A 20,454-nucleotide genomic window follows, 5' to 3' on the forward strand; every position below is an offset into this window, starting at 1 on the left:
GCCATCTAAGTGGTCCTTAGGCCTTGTATTAATGTCCCAAAACTCTGTTTTTGGTCAACGAGTCCATGCCATGTTTGGTCTTGCTAAGTGTAGTTCAATACTCTATTGGTTTGCTTTGAGCATTTAGGCCATTTGTTGCATGCTTGGCTTGATTTTTTGCTTGGTTTGGCACCATGTTTTAGCATGATTTTAATGCTTATGTTGCATGCTATGTGTCCATGATTCCCCCTTTCAAATGTGTTTGAGGGTTGTTCAATTTGTGTTTAAGTGTTAGCCTTTCAACATATGTATGTGTGCATGTGTATTTGGTCCCTCATTGTGGTACTTTGGCCCTTGTTTTAGGCCTTATTGGGGCTGCCTAAACTATGCCTAAGCCCACCTTTTCATTGGCTAGCATTACCTCATGTTTGCTTGCATGCTTGTATAAGTGTATCGCCATGCCATGTTGCATCCTTAGCTTGCATGCTTAGGTTGCATTGCATCTTGCATGCATGCCTTGTTCCTTGAATTGGTGATAGGAATTGGGCCTTGTTTGGGTTGATTTGGTTTGCATGCATTTGAAATCAAAGTTGCATACTTGGTTCTTTGGGCCATCATGCATGGAAATGCATGATTGGTGGTCCGAGAATCGAGGCACATGCCCCTTTGAGTCATTATCATGATAAGGGACATGGTTGGTGCATATATGCCTTGAATTGTGCTGCCACGCTTTGCCTTGCCCTCTGTTGCTGTCATTTGCAGATTCTGCAGGAACACTCTGCTGACCGGCAATGTAAGGTGCCGACCGGCAATAATTTCTCTGCCGACAGCTTCACTTTGTGCCGATGGCCACCACCACACTGTCGGTGGAAATTCCATGCAGCCGGTGATGTCTCTCAGCATCCAAGGAAGCAGCCCTGAGGTTTTGGCAGCCTCCAGAGGAGTGAAGAAAGGAAAACAGAGGCAGCCTATGCATGGCGGCGCGTTGCCCGAGGCGATTTTCCTGTTTTCTTTGTTTTAGTTAATTTGCTTAGTTGATTAGGCAATTTGTAATATTTAATTAGCTTGCGTAGTTAATTAATCTGTAATATTTATTTGTACCCTCCGAGTGAGGGCAATTATGTAATAAGTGTGCGTGGGTGGTGTGTATGTCTTCCAATCCCCACTTCTTTCTTCCCTTTTATTTACCTGCTTATGATGGTAGATTAGGGCACGTTTAATTTAGCATACCCTATGCTATGCATGTGTGCATCCATGCATTTGTATTGCATACATTAGGCTCGGTACATCACGCTAACTGCATCTGTACTTCAATTCACAAATTGAATATGTGGTAGTTGACCGCATTTCGCATGCCATGTTTAGGGTTAGCCGAGCCTGCCTAGATTGCATTTTTGCATGTGATGCATTAGCCATTTTTAACATGAACTAGGACACGCATGTTTGCTAACTAGTTTACTGTTTTGGCACGGAGTACGATGTAAGTATTTACGCTTTAGCATCCCGCATGTGTGTGAGTGTTGCCATGACAGTATGCCTGCCATGCGGCTAAATGCTTATGTGTTAAATTGTTTGAATGCCTGTGGGTGGAGGTTGGATTGTTTGAGTTGGAAAAACTCATTGAAATCCGTGTTTTAGCCTACTTGCGAGTAGCAAATTCCAAAGCATTTTCAAAACAAACGGATATGCAATGTTTCTTTCCAAATTAGGCAATCTAGTCTATACTTGTTTGCTGCGCGCATAACATAGTAATTCTAGGCTAATAAATGGAATAAGAACACATAACGTTTTCAAAATCAGATATCATGGTTAGTAGAGGCTGGTCTTCGGACCGGGCGAAAGGGGGTGCTCATAGCTGACCTTCCCCGATCGTACCCAAGCTCCCGAGCCGAGACAACTTCGGTGATGACGGACATGTGGCCTTCGGCACGGAGTCAGGGTTTCCTAAATTTCCCCATTTTAAAAATATTTAGGTGGCGACTCTGTATCTGGCAAAGCAGTCCATGTTTGGCACTACTTTTTCAAAAATCTGTTTCTCAAAACGATTTGCTAGATTTGGACTCTTTGGTTCAGATTAAGAACCGCGACAACAAAAATCGCGAGTCCGAACTGTAGTAGCACGAGGCCCCTCCGCGGGCGCGCCTACACAATGTATGGACAAGTACAACCCTAGCATGAGATCTAAATGCAATGCAACTAAGTGATGCGAAGATGCACGGAATGACATGCAAGCATGCAAATGGCATACACAATGCTATGAGCTAATCAATGGCATACTCAATGCACATGGATTATATGGAATGCATACACAATGCACTAACATACGCAATGTTATGAACGAGGCATACGCAATGCAATGATCAAACATGCGATAACATGGGCTATAGGGCATACACAGTGCAAGATGGACTTAAACCAAGATGGATGGGCCTCGGCCACACCCAAATCAGTGGCCAATATGATGAAAATGAGGCAGCAAGGTCCATGCAAACATGCACAAATGCAAGGGACCAAACCTAAGGAACAAAGTGCAACTCTACCCAAGCATGACAAGGATGAAATATGGCATACAATGACACATGTTCCAGCTCTGAAATGACATACAAGATGGTCCGGAATCATGCAAACAACTCACCCGATGCATGTTGGATGGTACAATTACCGAAACTAGTGAAGTGCGTTACACTAGAGGTATGCAAAGCGATGCCCGAATGACTAAACCAACCACAAACAGTCCATATGTAGACCCAAAATAGTGGCAAAATGGACTAAAATGATGGCTTGCAATGCACAAAAATGAAGCTCATGCAATAGCCCAAAAATGAGGCATACAAGCACAACTCTCAAACGCAGTTAAAGAGTGGAAAACATGAGAATATGGCATGAGTATAAGCTTTGAAATAACATGTTCAATGATGTCAAAACATGAAAATCACTCAAGTTAAGCATGCAAGAGGCTTCAAAACTCGAAGCTAGGCAAGGGTATTACACTACAAGCATGCATGACAAGCATCATTCAACCATGGGACTTCAAAACAGAGCTAAGGCAGCCCAAATCATGAATAAAATCAGTTGGAAGTATGGCCAAAATATGCTAGAATCAATGGCCAAAACAATATGCAATGTAAGCTAGTGAACATGGATTACACTACAAGCATATGAAGCATTCAAGAGGCTACTAAACAAGAAAAAGTTAGAGACATGACATGCCAAATAAAGCCCAAAATCCCACTGAAATATGATCAATGCATGCAAGAATGCTATGCTCCTTTGATAGGCTATAAGAGGGGTTATTCTACACGTGCAAGAGACACACCCAAGGTGACAGAACCAACTCTGGACAGAGCCTATGTAGGCCCTAAAAGTTACTGAAAAGGGCCTGAAACAAGGCTTGGGGGTGTGCAAATATAGGCTCCTTTGAAAGGCCAAAAATGCCAGTAAACAAGACAACAAGACAACAAGAGAGAGGCTCACCCCTCTCTGATTTTGGCCCTCAAAACCACATCCCAACCACTGAAAATCCACTGGATTTTAGTGGCTAAAGGGCCAAGAAAAGCTCAAAAGAAAGGCCTCATGGCATGGCTCAAAATAAGGCAAAATGAAGCATGCAAGAGGGTAGATGACCCCCAACACTAAAATGACCTTAAAAAAACATTAAAAGGACCTTAAAAAAAAGACTTTTTTTAGTTGACAATGAAGCTCAAATATGCATGCAAATAAGGTTAAGCGATGGAGCAAAACAATGCTTAAAAAAGGGAAAAAGTGTATTGCCCTTGAAGCTCAGCAAGACAGTAACTTTGAGACCAAAAACCCAGACCTTCAACCTCTAAAAATGACCTCCAAGGACCTCAAAGAAATGGTGGAGGTGTTAGGCTATGAGGTGTGTGCAAGGGTGCAAGAACAAGGCACACTTGAGACCAAAATAGAGAGATAAAGGAAGAGATATATGGTATGCCTTCAAACAAAATCTGAACCCTCATAAAGGAGGGGGAGGCCCTCCTTTATAGCCAAAAGGGTCCAAAACTTCTCAAAGAAGCTAAAAACCAAGGTTGAAGATCCTCCATTCACGTGTATGGAGGATCCATTTTGTGCCTTCTAGCTGGCACAGTTGGCAACAACTCACAGAGACAGAACTGAGGGAGGCAGGCCGACCAGTTCAGGTGGTCGGCCGACCACTTCCCCTGGTCGATCGACCAGTTCAAAAGGTTCAACCTAGAGAAAGGTTGTCGGTAGCCCCATTTGGTGGTCTCCCAACTGAATGCAAGCTAGTGGTGTGGTGGGAGACCAGCAATTGTGGCCCAAAAATGAGGGAGACCAGTTACCTGACAAGAAAATTGGCTGGACGAGGGAAAAAGTGGTCTCCAAGGAGAAAAGTTGGTCTCCCACCCTTGTACCACCTCCCAAACAATGAAAACGAGGTCTATGCCAAAAATGAACCAAGATGGATGCAAAACGAGGGTTTGGGGGTCAAAACGCGCGGCCGGAGGCCCCGAAAACTAACTGTTAAGCATCAAAAGTGGCGTGCGACCACAAAGGTGGTCTCCTGGGCCACAGTGTCCCTCTAGACAGAGGAAACAAGGTGTGTACCAAAAACCGTGCCAAATGGAGAAAGTTAAGCGGTCTTGAACCGAGGCGCACAGCCGACGGCTCCAAAAATCGGAAACTGGTCCCCAAATGGGAAAAGTCGCCTACGACCACGAAAAGTAGCTTATGGCCACTGAGAGATAGTCTACCAGACCTCTCCCTCCCTTCGGGAAGAGAAAACAAGACCTGGTTCCCAAGCCGAGGCAAAGCACAAAAAGGTCCTGAGCTCCGAGGGGTAAGGCTCTCAGCTAAAACTCCGAAACCTTAGAACGAGCACAACATGCACCATCACCGAGCGCTCAATCGATGATGTCTGAGTCTTAAGGTCAGTCAAAAATGGGGTGTCTACAATCACCTAGTAAAGTTAGCCTAATAATCGGAATAAGAACATATAATGTAAATAAAAATCACATCATTATCAGTAGAGGCCGATCTTTGATCGGGCGAGTGGGGTGCTCAATTCATGACCTTCCCCTCTTGGACCTAAGTTTATGAGCCGAGACACTTTGGTGATGACAGACTAATGGCCTTTGGCATGAGTCTTAGGTTTTCAAAATTCCCCAAAAATATTCAGGTGGCTACTCTGTAATCTGGCAATACAGTCCATTTTTGGCATTTTTGATTCAAAATTGATTTTCTAAGAGATTTGCTAGATTTGGACTCTTTTGTGTTTATCAGATTCAGAACCACGAGAGTCCGAACTGTAGGGCTAATCGTCTCCGAAAAGTGCAGGAAAAGCAAGCTACACCAAGTCTTCACCCTGTAGTTCTGTTTGGGAAATGAAATTTTAACATTTTTTAGGTTAAATTCAAAAAAAAAAAATTAATAATAATAATAATAAAATAATGTGTATGTCTTCCAATCTAACGTCTTTCTTGTTTTTCATTTACTCGCTTATTATGGATAGCTTAGCACATCATGTTTTTTTTAGCATTTCACATGTTTGCATCAACTTGTCCTGCATGCACGAAGCTCGGTTCATCATTCTAACAACGCATTGTTATTGCTCACATTCTTTGAATACGTGCTTAGACTACATGCTATCAAATTCATTCATATGCCATATTAGTAGCCAAGCCTAGTAATTGCATATTGTATATGATGTATTAGTCATATTGCATTAGTTAGGATCATGCATTTTTCTAACTCTTTCATCTTTTTTTGGCTTGCCTTGGAGTACTAAGTGAGTTTTTATTGTTTTAGCATATTGCATGTGTGTGTTAGTGTTGCCATGTCAAGCATGATTACCATGAGGTTAAGTGCTTAAGTGATAAACTGTTTGAATGCCTGTGGATGAAGGTTAATTGCTTAAATCGGGATAGTTTGATTAATGTACATTTGAGCCCACTTTTTCCAGTGGTGCATTCACAAACAATTTTCAAACAAACATGAAATCAAATGTTCCAATTTTTACAAATTAGTCTATACTTGTGTTTGCATCACATAGTAAAGTTAGCCTAATAATCGGAACAAGAGCATATAATGTAAATAAGAATCACATCATGATTAGTAGAGACCGATCTTTGATTAGGTGAGCGGGGGTGCTCAATTCATTACATTCCCCCTCGTATCTAAGTTCCTAAGCAGAGACAACTCTTAGTGATGACGGATACATGGCCTTTGGCACGAGTCTCGGGTTTCCTAAATTTCTCAAAAATATTTTGGTGGTGACTCTGTATTTGGCAAAGTAGTCCATTTTTAGCATGTTGATTCAAAATTGATTTTCTAAAAAAGTTGCCAGATTTGGACTATTTTGTGTTCATCTATTTCATATTGCACTTGTGAAATTAGATTCAAAACCACGGGCATCTGAACTGTAGGGCTTATCATCTTCCGAAAGGAGCACGAAAAGTCGAGCCACAATTTTTGGTGACTCTGCTGGGAAAATTAGAGAACTTGACTTGGTCTTCCTGATGTGAAATTTTATCTGCATGTATATGTTCTTTGCATTGTATTTCCATTGGTGCACTTAAGTCATTGTGTTTACCGACTGCTATTTCTAGATGTTTTTCCTGAGGCTTGCCCAAAAGTTTGCCAAAAGGCTGACCAGTCGTGGGCTCTACCATGTTGGGAACACAACCCTTAGATCTAGACTACCGCTGTACCATTTGATTCTCCTTTCACTTCTCGGTGTTAGGTGTGAGAGGTATATTAGGTAGTCTTGCTAAGGTACCCACTTGACCATTTGGCCCAGCTGCATATAATGATGCAATAGAGACTATTCCAAACTAAGACAAGATGCTCACCCGAATACAAGATTGTATGAAACCGCGTGTTTGAAATAGTGAACCCTAGTTCCTGATGAAACTCGGACAGGGTAACCCAACCCCATCATAGGGGTGTTTTGGCTCTCTTTTAACTGGTATGTACTTTACAATGAAACTGTACATGAATGTGCATATCAGTTGCACAGTGGTATCTGATTTAGGGGCAGAATTTCGTACAAAGTACAGTCCTACAACTTTTATTATGTTTGTGTTGATAGCATCTTAGCTAATATGCTATGTGGTTTTTGATTACTGCTCTTTTACTTTATTTCTTTTTGCTAGCTAGTTTAAACCATAGCTGTAGAAGGTTCGGATATCTCCCAAGTACTCTAGACTCAGGTCAGAAGACTTTGCAAAGTTAGGGATCTTGTTCAAGGACAACCTGTGCTTGCTTCGCTTTCACCGGTTACAAGAAGGAGAAGGGTTAGGCAGAATTCACCAATCTGGTTTTTATAGCAATCACCACTTAGCACACCTATGTTTAGTTCAGCTTGGGAACAGTTGTTTACTTCCAGTCCAGTTCACAACCAGTCACTTGTTCAAAAGACAAAGTATCTCCCAGCCAATATGGAGGATTTAATATTCCAGTTGCAACAAACAATTCAAACACTGTAGCAAGATGTGGCCCGTCAGGCCGAAGTCACAGCTCGTCAAGCTGAGGTTATAACCAAATTACAACAATAGTAACCATAGCCGGTTGTGGCCTCTGCATCCCATGCACCTTCCACAGCTATCCCAGTACCTGGAGCCACTGCTCATATTGCCAATGTTCAAAAAAAACAGGGCAATTCGGCAGAACCAATCTCAGCATAAGCATTTAAAGCCCCGGTTTATCAGATCGAGGCTTCATTCAAGTTCGAGGTTGACCCTACTATGCTTAAGGTCAATAGATTGGAGAAACTATTCAAAAGAGCGCAAGGGCTTAACTCCATCCCAGACATAGAAGAAGAGTACACTAATTCTATAGTTACATTACCAGATAGGTTTAAAATGCCACACATAGACCGTTTCGACGGCTCTGGAAATCCAATGGTTCACCTGTGTTTGTTTTCAAATATCTTGCGGCCGATGTGCTTAACTAGGCTACAGAAGCTATCTCTCTTTGGTTGCACCATGTCAGGTAGAACGACCCTTTGGTATGCCAAGTTAGAAGATTCCATCAAACAAAATTGAGAGGAGATGGCTGAAGCCTTCATTGCTTAATACTCTTACAACATATAGATTAAGGTCACGACTCGCGACCTCAAGGAAACAAGTCAAGAGCCGAAAGAAGGTTTCTCTAAGTTTGTGATAAGATGGAGAGCTAAAGCCTCGATGATGACCACGAGGCCTTCTGATAAAGATCAGATAAGGATGGTTGTTTAGAATCTACATGGCAAGTTGCTGCATAAGATGATTGTTCTACCTCTTTTTACATTCACAGAGCTCCATGAAATAAGGGGTTCAAATTGAGGATCCGATCAAGGAGGGACTTATTATTGAGGAGAATGAGCCGGCCAAGAGGCCATTTCTTCTCAGTTCCAATGCTACTAGTGGTAGCATAGCTGCGAGGCTGTCGGATGTAAGTGTTGTCACTACAACCAAGACCGCCGACCCCTTCGCCAATACTGGCTCACAAACATCATCCAACCCTACCCAACCTTAGAGGACTCCTAACCAATTGTACATGACTTTGTCTAAAGCCATGCAAGTGTCAGTCAAGAAAGGGCACCTCAAACCCTTAGAACCTCATCCACTGTCGGATCGTCTTCCTCCCAAACACAACCTGCAAAGTACTGTGCTTTTCACCAATAGCATGGTCATGATACTGATTAATGCTTCTGATTGCGTCATGAGATTCAAGATCTCATTGACAACAAGGTGATTACACCACCCCAGAAACAAAATGTAACCACAAATCCACTCCCGACCTATAATAAAGTCCCCCCACCTCAAAATCTTAACCTGATCCATACACTGGCCACCCCCTATGACCCCATCATATATATTACCTTTTCCTACCTACCAAGACCAACATTGTTCATTCCTGAAGGCATAGATTTTTGCATGATGGACACATTCACACCTTAACCTAAGCCTGTGGTGATGACACTTGCAATAGAAGGGAGGTCGATCTTGGAGGAGGGTACTGGTCTGTTGTCAGAGTGTCTTGGGGACTTATCTGAAGGGGTGCATGATCTGAGTTGTTATATTGCGCCAAACACTCAGACCAGGCCTGAAGTGGTGTTGCCAACTTTGGTAGGGGTTAACATGGTTAGGGAGGATAGCCCGAGCCAAGGATTGGATGACCTAGTAGATCTTGAAAAAGATTTGCAGTTCTTCGATGAGCATGATCAGGGAGATATGCAGGTTGGGTGGTTTGACCTAAACGAATCAACTGATAATACCGGATGGCTGAGTGATAAGCCAGACAAGGAAGAAGACACTGAAATGATATCAGAGCGAAATGAAGTAGAGGTAGCTGCAGTAGCCAGAAAGGCTGATGAAAAGGAGAAGTTGTTGGAGGGAACATGTGTGGGAAACCCAACCCAAGAAGTGGGTATTGGGAACACTACAAATATTGAACAGGAAGCTGTGCTGATGCAGTTTGAGAGAGAAAGAGCTGAAGACAACTTGAAAACCGTAATCGCATATCACTTTGAGGGAGATATTTGTACCATGAAAATGTTTTGGGTGGAGCCAGACAACTGTTTGTTAAAAACTGGGTGCGAGTGGTGGGATGACAATGACCTGCATCTGGCCCATACTGATGAAGACTGAGGTGGTTGCGCCCCGAATAATACCTGGTATGCCGACGAGATAGACCATATGATAAGAAGTGGACGGTATTTTAAGCCGCTGCACTTGGATTGAGCAGAGGCATCTGGAAAAGATCAGGAGGTCGAGAAACAGAAAGAAAAGCAACTAGAAGAGGAGTCGGTATTGAAACAGCTCAAGAAAATTCGAGCCGATATTTCTATTTGGGGTCTTCTTATGGCCTCACGGGTGCACCGACAGACAGTGTTGTTAGTAATGGATAGGGGTAAATTGTCCATTGATACTACACCCAAGAAATTTGTGGGCTTGGTCTTTCTGAGTGGTGCCAAACCAATGCTCACTTTTTCTGATAAAGAGCCACCACCGGAAGGATCGGCCCACAAAAAACCGTTGTACATTTTCGTGGAATGTACGGAGAAGTGGGTGCCAGTGGTGTTGGTAGACACCGATTCTATCATTAATGCATGTCCTTCCCGTACTGCTTATGCGGTTGGCCTTAAATCGGTGAACTTTATTCCTACATCCTAGGTGATACGGGCATATGTAGACGTCCCCAAACGTCCAGGGGAAACCCCGTTCTGTTCATTCTGGGCTTACTACAGGTCGAACTCGAATTGTCACGGTTCTTAATCTGATCCTGCAAAGTGCAATGCAAGACTGATAAATCATCAAAGAGTCCAAATCCGGAGAATCGTTTTTGAAAACAGATTTTTTGAAAGAAATGCCAAACATGGACTGCTTTGCCAGATACAGAATCGCCACCTAAATATTTATATTGGGGGAATTTAGAAAACCCTGACTTGTTGCCTAAGGCCACGTGTCCGTCATCACCAAAGTTCTCTCGACTCGAGAACTTGGGTACGATTGGGGAAGGTCAGCTATGAACACCCCCGCTCGCCCGATCAAAGATCGGCCTCTACTAACCATGATATCAATTTTTGAAAACATTATGTGCTCTTATTCCGGTTATTAGCCTAGAATTGCTACGTGATGCGCGCAGTAAAACAAGTATAGACTGGATTGCCTAAGTTGGAATAAAGCATCGTATATCCATTTGTTTCAAAAAATGGATTAATGTTTGCTACTCGCAAGTAGGCTAAAACACGGGTTTCGACGAATTATTCTAACTCAAGCAACCCAACCTTCACCCACAGGCATTTAGGCAGTTATATCACATAAGCATATAGCCTCATGGTAAGCATGCTACCATGGCAATCACTCACACGCATGCAAGGATGCTAAAGTATAAACACTTACCGAGTACTCCGAGCCAAAACAAAAACTAGTTAGTAATTAATGCATGATTCTAGTTCATGTTAAGATGGCAAATGCAACACATGCCAAATGCAACTAAGATAGGCTCGGCTATTCTAAGATGGCATGTGAGATGCTACAACTAACACGTATTCAACTTAGAATTGAAATACAATGCAGTTAGTATGATGCGCCGAGCCCAGTGCATGCAATACAAATGAATGTGTGCAAACATGCTATCATAAGTATGCTAATTGAAACGTGCCCTAAAACTAACCATTGTAAGCGGTTAAATAAAAGGGAGAAAGACGTAGGGTTGGAAGACATGCACACACTCACGCACGCTTATTACAAAACTCGCCCTCTCGACGGAGGGTCCGAATAAATAATACAAGCTGAATAAATAATTAACTACCCTAGCTAATTAAATATTAAAAAACCCTAATCAATTAATGAATTAACTACAAAAGGAGGTGGCCGCAGCCCCGCCTCAGAATGCTTGAATGATGCTTGATCGGTCGCCTCGCTCGAAAAATTGGATGCCAGCTGTGACAGCTGGCATAAATGATCTGCAAAAAGCAGATGGAAAGGGGTCGACCAGCAGAAATGGCCGATTGACCAACATACACGGCCGATCGACCAAAAACAAAGCCGACCGGCCAACACTTTTGGCCGATGGAAAGGAAACAGGGCCGGTGGCCTCAAGCCAAGGCCGGTGAGGTGTAGGGATGGCCAACAAGCCATTCCCTGCCCTCAGAAGCAAAAACACAAGTGTTTGGCCCGCAACCAAGCACAAAACAAACAAGCCGAGAGATCTTGAGGTAAGGTGTGTGACCGAGACCTCCGAGAACTCAAAACGAACACAAACATGGATGATCACCGAGTGTTCAAATGGTGACGTCCAAGTCTTGAGGACGGTCAAAAATGAGGTGTCTACGGTTGCCCCTCTTTGACAGAACTCGAAAGTCATATCAATGACAGGAGTGAATGTCAAAGCCTAGAGGCGACCCATTTTTGACGAGGCCGAAGACTTAGACAAGGCATACAAGCTACAGACAAAGGTATGCGCCCGAAGGCAGGGGCAAAATGCAAGAACAATGCACAAAGCCGAGCATAACTTATGATTACGCAAAGAAAGCTATAATGAAGCATAACATGCAACAGTTTTAAGCAAGTATAAGACCAAACTACATTACAATGAAGAAAGGATGTAAGAGACTTATGCAATTCTCGCTATGTTTGACACGGAGAATATAATACATGTGCGGTTCGTCTAGTCGTGCCAGCTTCAAATGAACCGTACATACAATATCATGTCTGCAAGAGAAAGAAACTTAACAGGTACAACATCGTTAGAAACATGCATAACAATGCAATTGAAAGGTGCGTGACAACGTGAGTGAAGTTGTGCATAACAATGCAATTGACGTACGAGACAACACAGGTAAAGGGATGCGAGACAATGCAAGGAGGGCGTGCGCGACAACGCAAGCCGAGTAGGACACATAACAATGCGATTTGAAACAAGCATAATAATGCTAGGTAGGCACAAACACATGTGAGTAAAGCATGCGCGACAATGCATACAATACGTGTAACAGACACTTGAACATATGTGAGTAAAGCAACACGCGACAACGCATGCAATGTGTACAAAAGGGAATTTGAACACATATAAGTAAAGCAATACGCGACAACACATGCAATGTGTACAAAAAGGAACTTGAACACATATAAGTAAAGCAATACGTGACAACGCATGCAATGTGTATAAAAGGGAACTTAAACACATATAAGTAAAGCAATACGCGACAACGCATGCAATGTGTATAAAACGGAACTTGAACACATATAAGTAAAGAAATACCCGACAACGCATCCAATGTGTATAAAAAGGAAGTTGAACACATATAAGTAAAGCAATACGCGACAATGCATGCAATGTGTATAAAAAAGAAAGTTGAACACATATAAGTAAAGCAATATGCGACAACGCATGCAATGTGTATAAAAAGGAACTTGAACACATATAAGTAAAGTAATACACGACAACGCATGCAATGTGTATAAAAAGGAAACTTGAACACATATAAGTAAAGCAATACGCGACAGCGCATGCAATGTGTATAAAAGGGAACTTGAACACATGTAAAGCAATATGCGACAACGCATGCAATGTGTATATAAAGGAACTTGAACACATATAAGTAAAGCAATATGCGACAACGCATGCAATGTGTATAAAAAGGAACTTGAACACATATAAGTAAAGCAATACGGGACAACACATGCAAGGTGTATAAAAAGGAACTTGAACACATATAAGTAAAGCAATACGCGACAACGCATGCAATGTGTATAAAAAGGGAACTTGAACACATATAAGTAAAGCAATATGAGACAACGCATGTAATCTGTATAAAAGGGAACTTGAACACATATAAGTAAAGCAATACGCGACAACGCATGCAATATGTATAAAAAGGGAACTTTAGGGGGTGTATAAACACATGTAAGTAAAACATATGTGGAAACGTACGCAATGTGTAAAGCAATGCGAAAAGGGTGGATATTCAACTGAAGCATGGTAAAGGCATGTTACTTTGAGATGCAAATTCAAAATAGGACGAGGCAGCGCTTAACGCAAGACGCGTAACGAGCGTGCTTTATTAAAGCAAAAAACGAAGCAACATAATACAATCATAATTGAAGCGATTTGTGGAATTCACAAGAAATAAAAAGGATACGAGAAAGGATACTCCTCGCACGTACTGAATGTTGCTCATAAAAGACATAGTCTGAGGTCAACACGAAGATCTATTAAGGTTTCAAGAGTGCAATTCCTTGTACTGTCTTGAGTAATGAAGGTACCAAACCACATAATTGGCCCGAACAAGGGCGTGGAGGGTGCATCGACCACAAGGGAAGGCCACCGGTATTAATCCAGACACTCTGCTGTCCTTCTCCCCTTTTGCTTTGCTTTTCTTTTTACTGGTAGTTTAAGGACATTGTACTGCCTTAGGCAGGTTTTACTTTCTCCAAACTACGTACTTTTTGCGAAAGATATGATGGAAATGAAACAGCTATTTGTTCAAAAGGCGTTACATTTTATGCATCGCATCGCATTGCATCGCATTACATAAAAATGTAAATGAGATTTGGATCTTTATTTGGAAAGTAAGCGTTTGCCTCGTAATAATCAGGTAGTGAACCGAGTAAGGACAAAAATAACTCGATAATCAAAACAAAGAACTCGATAAGCTAACCAAATGCAAATACAACTCGATAAGCAAAACAATGACTTAAAGAATGTACAATACAACTCGATAAACAGATGTGCAACAACTCGATAAACAAATTGAAGTAACAGGCGCTAGTTCGCCAAAACCTCAACAGAAGGCATTAGAAGTGGTGTCAGTCACCAGTTTTCAGTATTCTCAGCAGATGGACAACTCTGAGGGTAAGAGGGAAGGCTACCGGCCAAGAATAGAAGCCACCGGCCACGTGAAATGGCCATCGGCCATCAAACTAATCGGTCGGCCAAAAAAGGGTGGCCGGTCGGCACTCTTATTGGCCGATCGGCCAAAAATGGCAAGGACCACCAGAATGTTGACACCTGTCTTCCACTCAACACCTTATCTTCTACAAAAGCCCCATCTTCGTAGTCTTCCTCATTTCAACACTGATTTGCACCAAATGGAAGAGTTTCTTATCCAAAATCTCGCAACTTGGATTGCCAACTTAGATGGATCGGAAAAGTTGAATTTCTGGGGTTTCGGCATAAACGCACTATTCACGCTGAGTGGCACTCCGCTTCATCTTCCATTTCTCCATGCCGCGACAAGGTTCTGGAATCCGGTAACACATGTCTTTAGCTTTGGCGGGCAAGAGGCATGTCCTACCTTCGAAGATTTCCAAATTTTGATGGAGTCTGAGCGCAATGAGGAAATTTTGCCCCAGCTCCGTTTTGGTCACGCCCAAGCCTTAGGACGAATGTGTGGGCTCACTATGCATGATGCTCGATCTCTGATCTGCGATGGAGAGTTGGACATCCTCAGCCTTATTCATCGTTTTTCTGATGCCGGTGACCGTGGCGACCATCATTGGCAAGGTTTTCAGTGTCATGCCCTTTGTTTGTGTATGCTATCTCATTTCTTTCTTGCCTCAGGCTCCGGAGGATCTAGTGTTCGGTTGATCGAGGTTGTTCAAAGCTTAAAGGAGGGCAAAAGCTGCATTGCCATGTCTTTGGCCGAGATATTGATGGGTTTGGATGCTTTTCATCGCCGGGAAACAACCAGATTTGCAGGGAGTCCACTACTGCTGCAGGTAATGTTCCCACCCTTCCTCACATATATATTGCTTACATCACTCGGCCCTCAGGGTCGGTTTTTCTCAGAAAAACCCTTTTCTTACTTTTTCTCTCATCGTACGTCTCTCTATTCTTTATTCTCTCATTTTTCGTCACTCCCCAAGTGTGGATGATGGATAAGTTACAGGTTGTGGACTCTTGCCCAACATACTCAGCTCGTAACTACTTCTTCCGACAACGTCTAGTCAATGCCCTTGATGAGGGATGGTGGTACAACTGGATGTGTAGTTTGTCCGTAGTCCGTATTGCTCGGCGGTGTCCTTGGCTCAACCTACCAGCAATGAGCTACAGCATGTCCCGACAGACCGGGATTTAGTTAATTGGCTTGACTCACTGTGTGTTCTATTTCCCGTTCTGGTTCCAACGCCAGTTCGGCTATGATCAGACTTGCCCGGTAGAGGGGATGGAGTATCTAGCCGCATTCCCTGTCCGAGGTGCGCAGCTCGCTCGGCATGCCGCATGATGGAGGACTAGAGAACTCCTGGCCCCCGCTCCCACTTTCAGTTGCACCTTGTCTGACGAGTGCATAAATTGGCTTAATGAAGAGGCGTAGGTTGGGCCTAGTTTGGCATCAGAAGCTTCGACCAGCTTTGGTAGGGGGCGCGGGAACGCCTGACTCATCTATGCCCTGGATTTATTGCTTTATCAGTACTTTCAAGTTTTCTTTATGAATGTAATAAAAAGCAACTTCAATTTGCATTAAAGAGCAAGAGGACTCTGTACTGAAATCAATGTAATTGAAGGTTGTGGGTACTGAAAATTTTCCGCTTTGGTCCAAAAATGGTCTAAGTTGTAAAAAGATTAATTTGAGCAAAATCAACTTTTATTAAAACTTTTCAAAACCATTTTCGATATGGATCAGAACTGGAAATGCCTGAGATCTGTCACTGAGATGCACAACCCCGGATTCCAGGCACTGAAAAGTTGCCCCTAGTCTGAGTAGCATTGTACCGGAGGTCACAACCGAGCTCTGGAATGCTAAATAGACAAAGATGACCGAGATGATCAAATGGACAAAGTTGTTCGAGGAAGTGTTTATGGCTGAACTTCAGGATGAAGCTGCCTACGTATCCCAAAAATGGGAATCAAGCCTTATGTAGTTCAGGCTTGGGTTCACTCGAGTATTTTTACTCTCCTTTTGTGCTCTAGCTTTTGCCAAGTTCGCCCTTTGTGGGTTTTCAACCTCGCGAGCTCAATTTTTGTAATTTCAAATTTTTCATGCTCTAACTTTTACTTAGGTCGCCCTTTCTGGTTTTCGGCCTAGCGAGCCACTCAGGGGTAATATTTCTTCAACTTGTCCATGTTGATCGGCTGTGAGAACTCTAGGCCATCTAGGTCCATCAGAACGACAACTCCACCCAACCAAATAGATTTGATGATGTAAGGACCAGTCCAATTGTGTCTCAACTTGCCCCTAGGGTCATGGATGGGAGTTCGGTTGTCTTTGAGCACCAAATCTTCTTCTTTCAAATTTTTGGACTTAACTTTCTTGTTAAAAGCCCTGACAATTCTGCGCTGATAACCTTGAACATGGTATAGTGCTTTCATTCTTCTTTCATCAAAGAGCATGAGTTCTTCAAATCTGCTCTGCTGCCAATCTGCTTCGGCTATCTGACACTCAGCCAGTACTCGCAATGACGGAACCTCAATTTCAATAGGTAGAACGGCCTCCATCACATAAACCAGCAAATACGGAGTCGCTCCAGTAGAGGTTCTGATTGAAGTCCGGTAACCCCACAGAGCAAATGGCAGCTTATCTGGCCAGTCCCGGAAAGTTTCCACCATCTTCTACAAAATGTGTTTGACATTCTTGTTGGAGGCCTCAACTACTCCATTGGTTTGAGGCCGATAGGTGGAGGACTTATGAAACGCCACGTTGTATTTTTCCAACAAGTCAATCACTTCCTTCTTAAAGTGGGAACCGTTATCTGAAATAACCTCGTTCGGGACTCCGTAGCGACAGATGATGTTGTTCCTGATGAACTTTGCAACATGTGAAGCCTTCAACACCGCATAAGATTTGGCATCGACCCACTTTGTGAAATAATCTATAGCGACCACTTTGTGAATAAACTCATGCCCATTAGACCCCTTTGGAGTTACGACCCCGATCACATCGATTCCCTAGACTGAAAATGGCCATGGCGAAGTCATATTGTACAGCTTCGACGGCGGGATGTTCATGCGGTTTGCATGGATCTGACACTTGTGGCATCGCTGAACAAAGCCAATACAATCCTCCACCATGGTGGACCAGTAGTAACCTTGCCTAAGGATTTTCCGAGCTAACATCACCCCATTCGTGTGTGCACCACATTCTCCTCCATGGATGGCCTCCATCAGGCGCTTCGATTCTTTGGCATCAACACACAGCTTATACATTCCCAGATGACCTCTCTTGTACAGTTTCCCCCCGCAGATGATGAACTGAGCAGCCATTCTACTAATTTCCCTTTTATCTTTGGCATTTGCCCCTGGTGGATATACTTCTTTCTCTAAGAAGTTCCAGTCATCGTGATACCAGGGGTTCTCATCATGAACCTCTTCTATAGCAGTAATAGACTCGTAAGATGGCACAAACTTCTGGTTAATGATGACTGGACGCTTCCGGACTCTGAAAGGGATGTCTACCAAGGGAGATAGAGTTGCTAACGAATATGCAAACCTGTTGTTCTCTTTTAACAGATGAGCGAAGTTTGGCTTCTCAAACTGAGATATCAGTAAGTCCAAGGTCTGGTGATACATTATCATTATTTCTTCTTTGACTTTCCAATCTCCTTTTGCTTGAGATACAACAAGGTTCGAGTCCCCGATGACATCCAACCGTTTTGCCCCTAGTTTCAGGGCTGCTTTTAGACTAGCGATGCATGCTTTATACTCTGCTCCGTTGTTCGAGACTTTGAACCGGAGTTTAAATGCTAGAGGGATACGGGAATTGTCGGGTGCTATCAGCAACACCCCTATCCCATACCCGTATTGGTTTGACGCTCCGTCAAAGTACATCGTTTATGTTTTGTCTTCGATATGCAAAATGGCCTCATCTGGGAATAAGTAATTAACTGCTTCATCCTCTTCCACTGGGTGATCGGCTAGGAACTCCACTACCGCTCTCCCCTTTACTGACTTGCGAGTCACATATTTCAGATCGAATTCGGAAAGCAGAAGCAACCAACAAGCTAGCCTACCCGTAAGCGCCAGTTTCTCAAAAAGATATTTGATGGGATCTAATCTCGAAACCAACATTACAGATTGAGCTAACAGGTAGTGCTGCAACTTCCTGGTAGCCCATACCAAGGCCAAGCAAGCCTTCTCCAGCGGAGTGTAGCGGGTCTCATAATCCAATATCTTCTTGCTTAGGTAGTAGATGGCTCTCTCCACTTTGTCCTCAGACTCCTGTGCGAGCATGCAGCCCATTGTAGTTTCAGTCACTGAAAGGTACAAAATCAGCGGTTTCCCCGGCACAGGTGGTGACAACACGGGTGGGTTCTGTAAGTATTCCTTGATCTGTTCAAAAGCAGCTTGGCATCGGCCGTCCCATTGGAATTTCTTTCCTTTCTTCAGGAGACCAAAAAGTGGTTCACAAGTCAAGGTTAATTTTGAGATAAACCATCTTATGAATCGCACTTTACCCAGAAAGCCTCGCACCTCCTTTCCAGTCCATGGTGGTGGCATTTCTAAGATGGCCTTGATTTTGGAAGGGTCGACTTTGATACCTCTCTGTGTAATCAAGAACCCCAGCATTTTCCCTGCTGTAACACCGAATGTACATTTCTGACGATTCAGCCGCAACCGGAATTCTCTGATCCTCTGGAAGAACTTTTGTAAGGCGGTGTAGTGGCCCTCTCTTTCTTTGGACTTGACAATCATGTCATCCACGTACACCTCAACCTCTTTATGGATCATGTCATGCAATATCGTGGTCGCGGCCCGTCGATATGTAACTCCAGCATTCTTCAACCCAAACGGCATCACTCTGTAGCAGTAGGTCCCCCACGGGGTGGTGAAAGCAGTCTTTTCCCGGTCTTCAGGTGCCATCACTATCTGGTTGTAGCCTGAAAAGCCATCCATGAATGAAAGCAAAGCATGCCCCGCTGTGAAGTCCACCAACTCATCAATATGCGGTAAAGGAAAGTCGTCCTTCAGACTGGCTCTGTTCAAATCTCTGAAATCCACGCATACCCGAATCCTGCTATCCTTCTTTGGTACTGAAACTATATTGGCCAACCAAGTGGGGTATTCACATACCAGCAGGAAGCCTGCGTCGATTTGCTTGGTGACCTCTTCTTTGATCTTGAGGGCCCAGTCCGGGCGGATTCTTTTGAGTTTCTGTTTAACGGGTCGGGCCTCGGTGTAGACACCCCATTTTTGACCGTCCTCAAGACTTGGACGTCATCATTTGAACACTCGGTGATTATCCATGTTTGTGTTCGTTTGGAGTTCCCGGAGGCCTCGGCTCGCACGCCTTGCCTCTGAATCTCCGAACTTGACCGTTTAGTGTCTGGTTTTGCACCAAACACTTGCATCTTGCCTTTGAGAGGCAGGGTAGGGCTTGTAGACCATCCCCACCCACCACCGGCAGTGGCTAGAAGCCACCGGCTGGTTTTTGCTGCCACCGGCAATGTATATTGCCGGCCGGCACTATTTGTTGCCGGTCAGCACTTTTTAGTGCCGGCCGGCACTCTTTTTGGCCAAGATGGCATTTTTGGCCGGGCGATTGCTGTTCATCTGCTTTTGCAGATATTTTTAGACAGCTGTCTTACTTTTGCATCCCTCCATACACGTGTATGGAGGGATCTCCCTCTTATGAAGCTTGTCTTGTAAGCTTTACAAGACAAGAAGCTTCTATATAGAGGAGCTCTCTCTCCTGTTGCAAGGGTTGGAGATTTTGGACATTGGAGGGAGAGAAAAATACAGACCAAGCTCTGGTTTTAGGGTTAGGATTAGATACACATCCTATCTCTCTCTCTCTTTTCCTTCTTGTGTGTGTAAAATAGTGTTTAGTTCATACTATTGCACACAAACACCTAGTGTTTCACCTTCCTCTTGGAACTGAGGTTCTAAGGGACTGATTTTGAAGTTTTGGCATTGGATTCAAGCTAAAGGAGGCCATTGGAGCACCATTTGTGAAGGGATCTTCAAGGGTGAGAACCTAGTCTCCTTTTTCCCCTTTTTTGCATTGATTTTCTACCTATCTTAGAGCTTTTTTTGTGCTTATTGTATAACATAAAAAAGTTCTGTTTTTAG

Source organism: Camellia sinensis, chromosome 2 (assembly GCF_055761805.1).
Source record: "Camellia sinensis isolate YWXY chromosome 2, ASM5576180v1, whole genome shotgun sequence".
Taxonomy (NCBI): domain Eukaryota; kingdom Viridiplantae; phylum Streptophyta; class Magnoliopsida; order Ericales; family Theaceae; genus Camellia; species Camellia sinensis.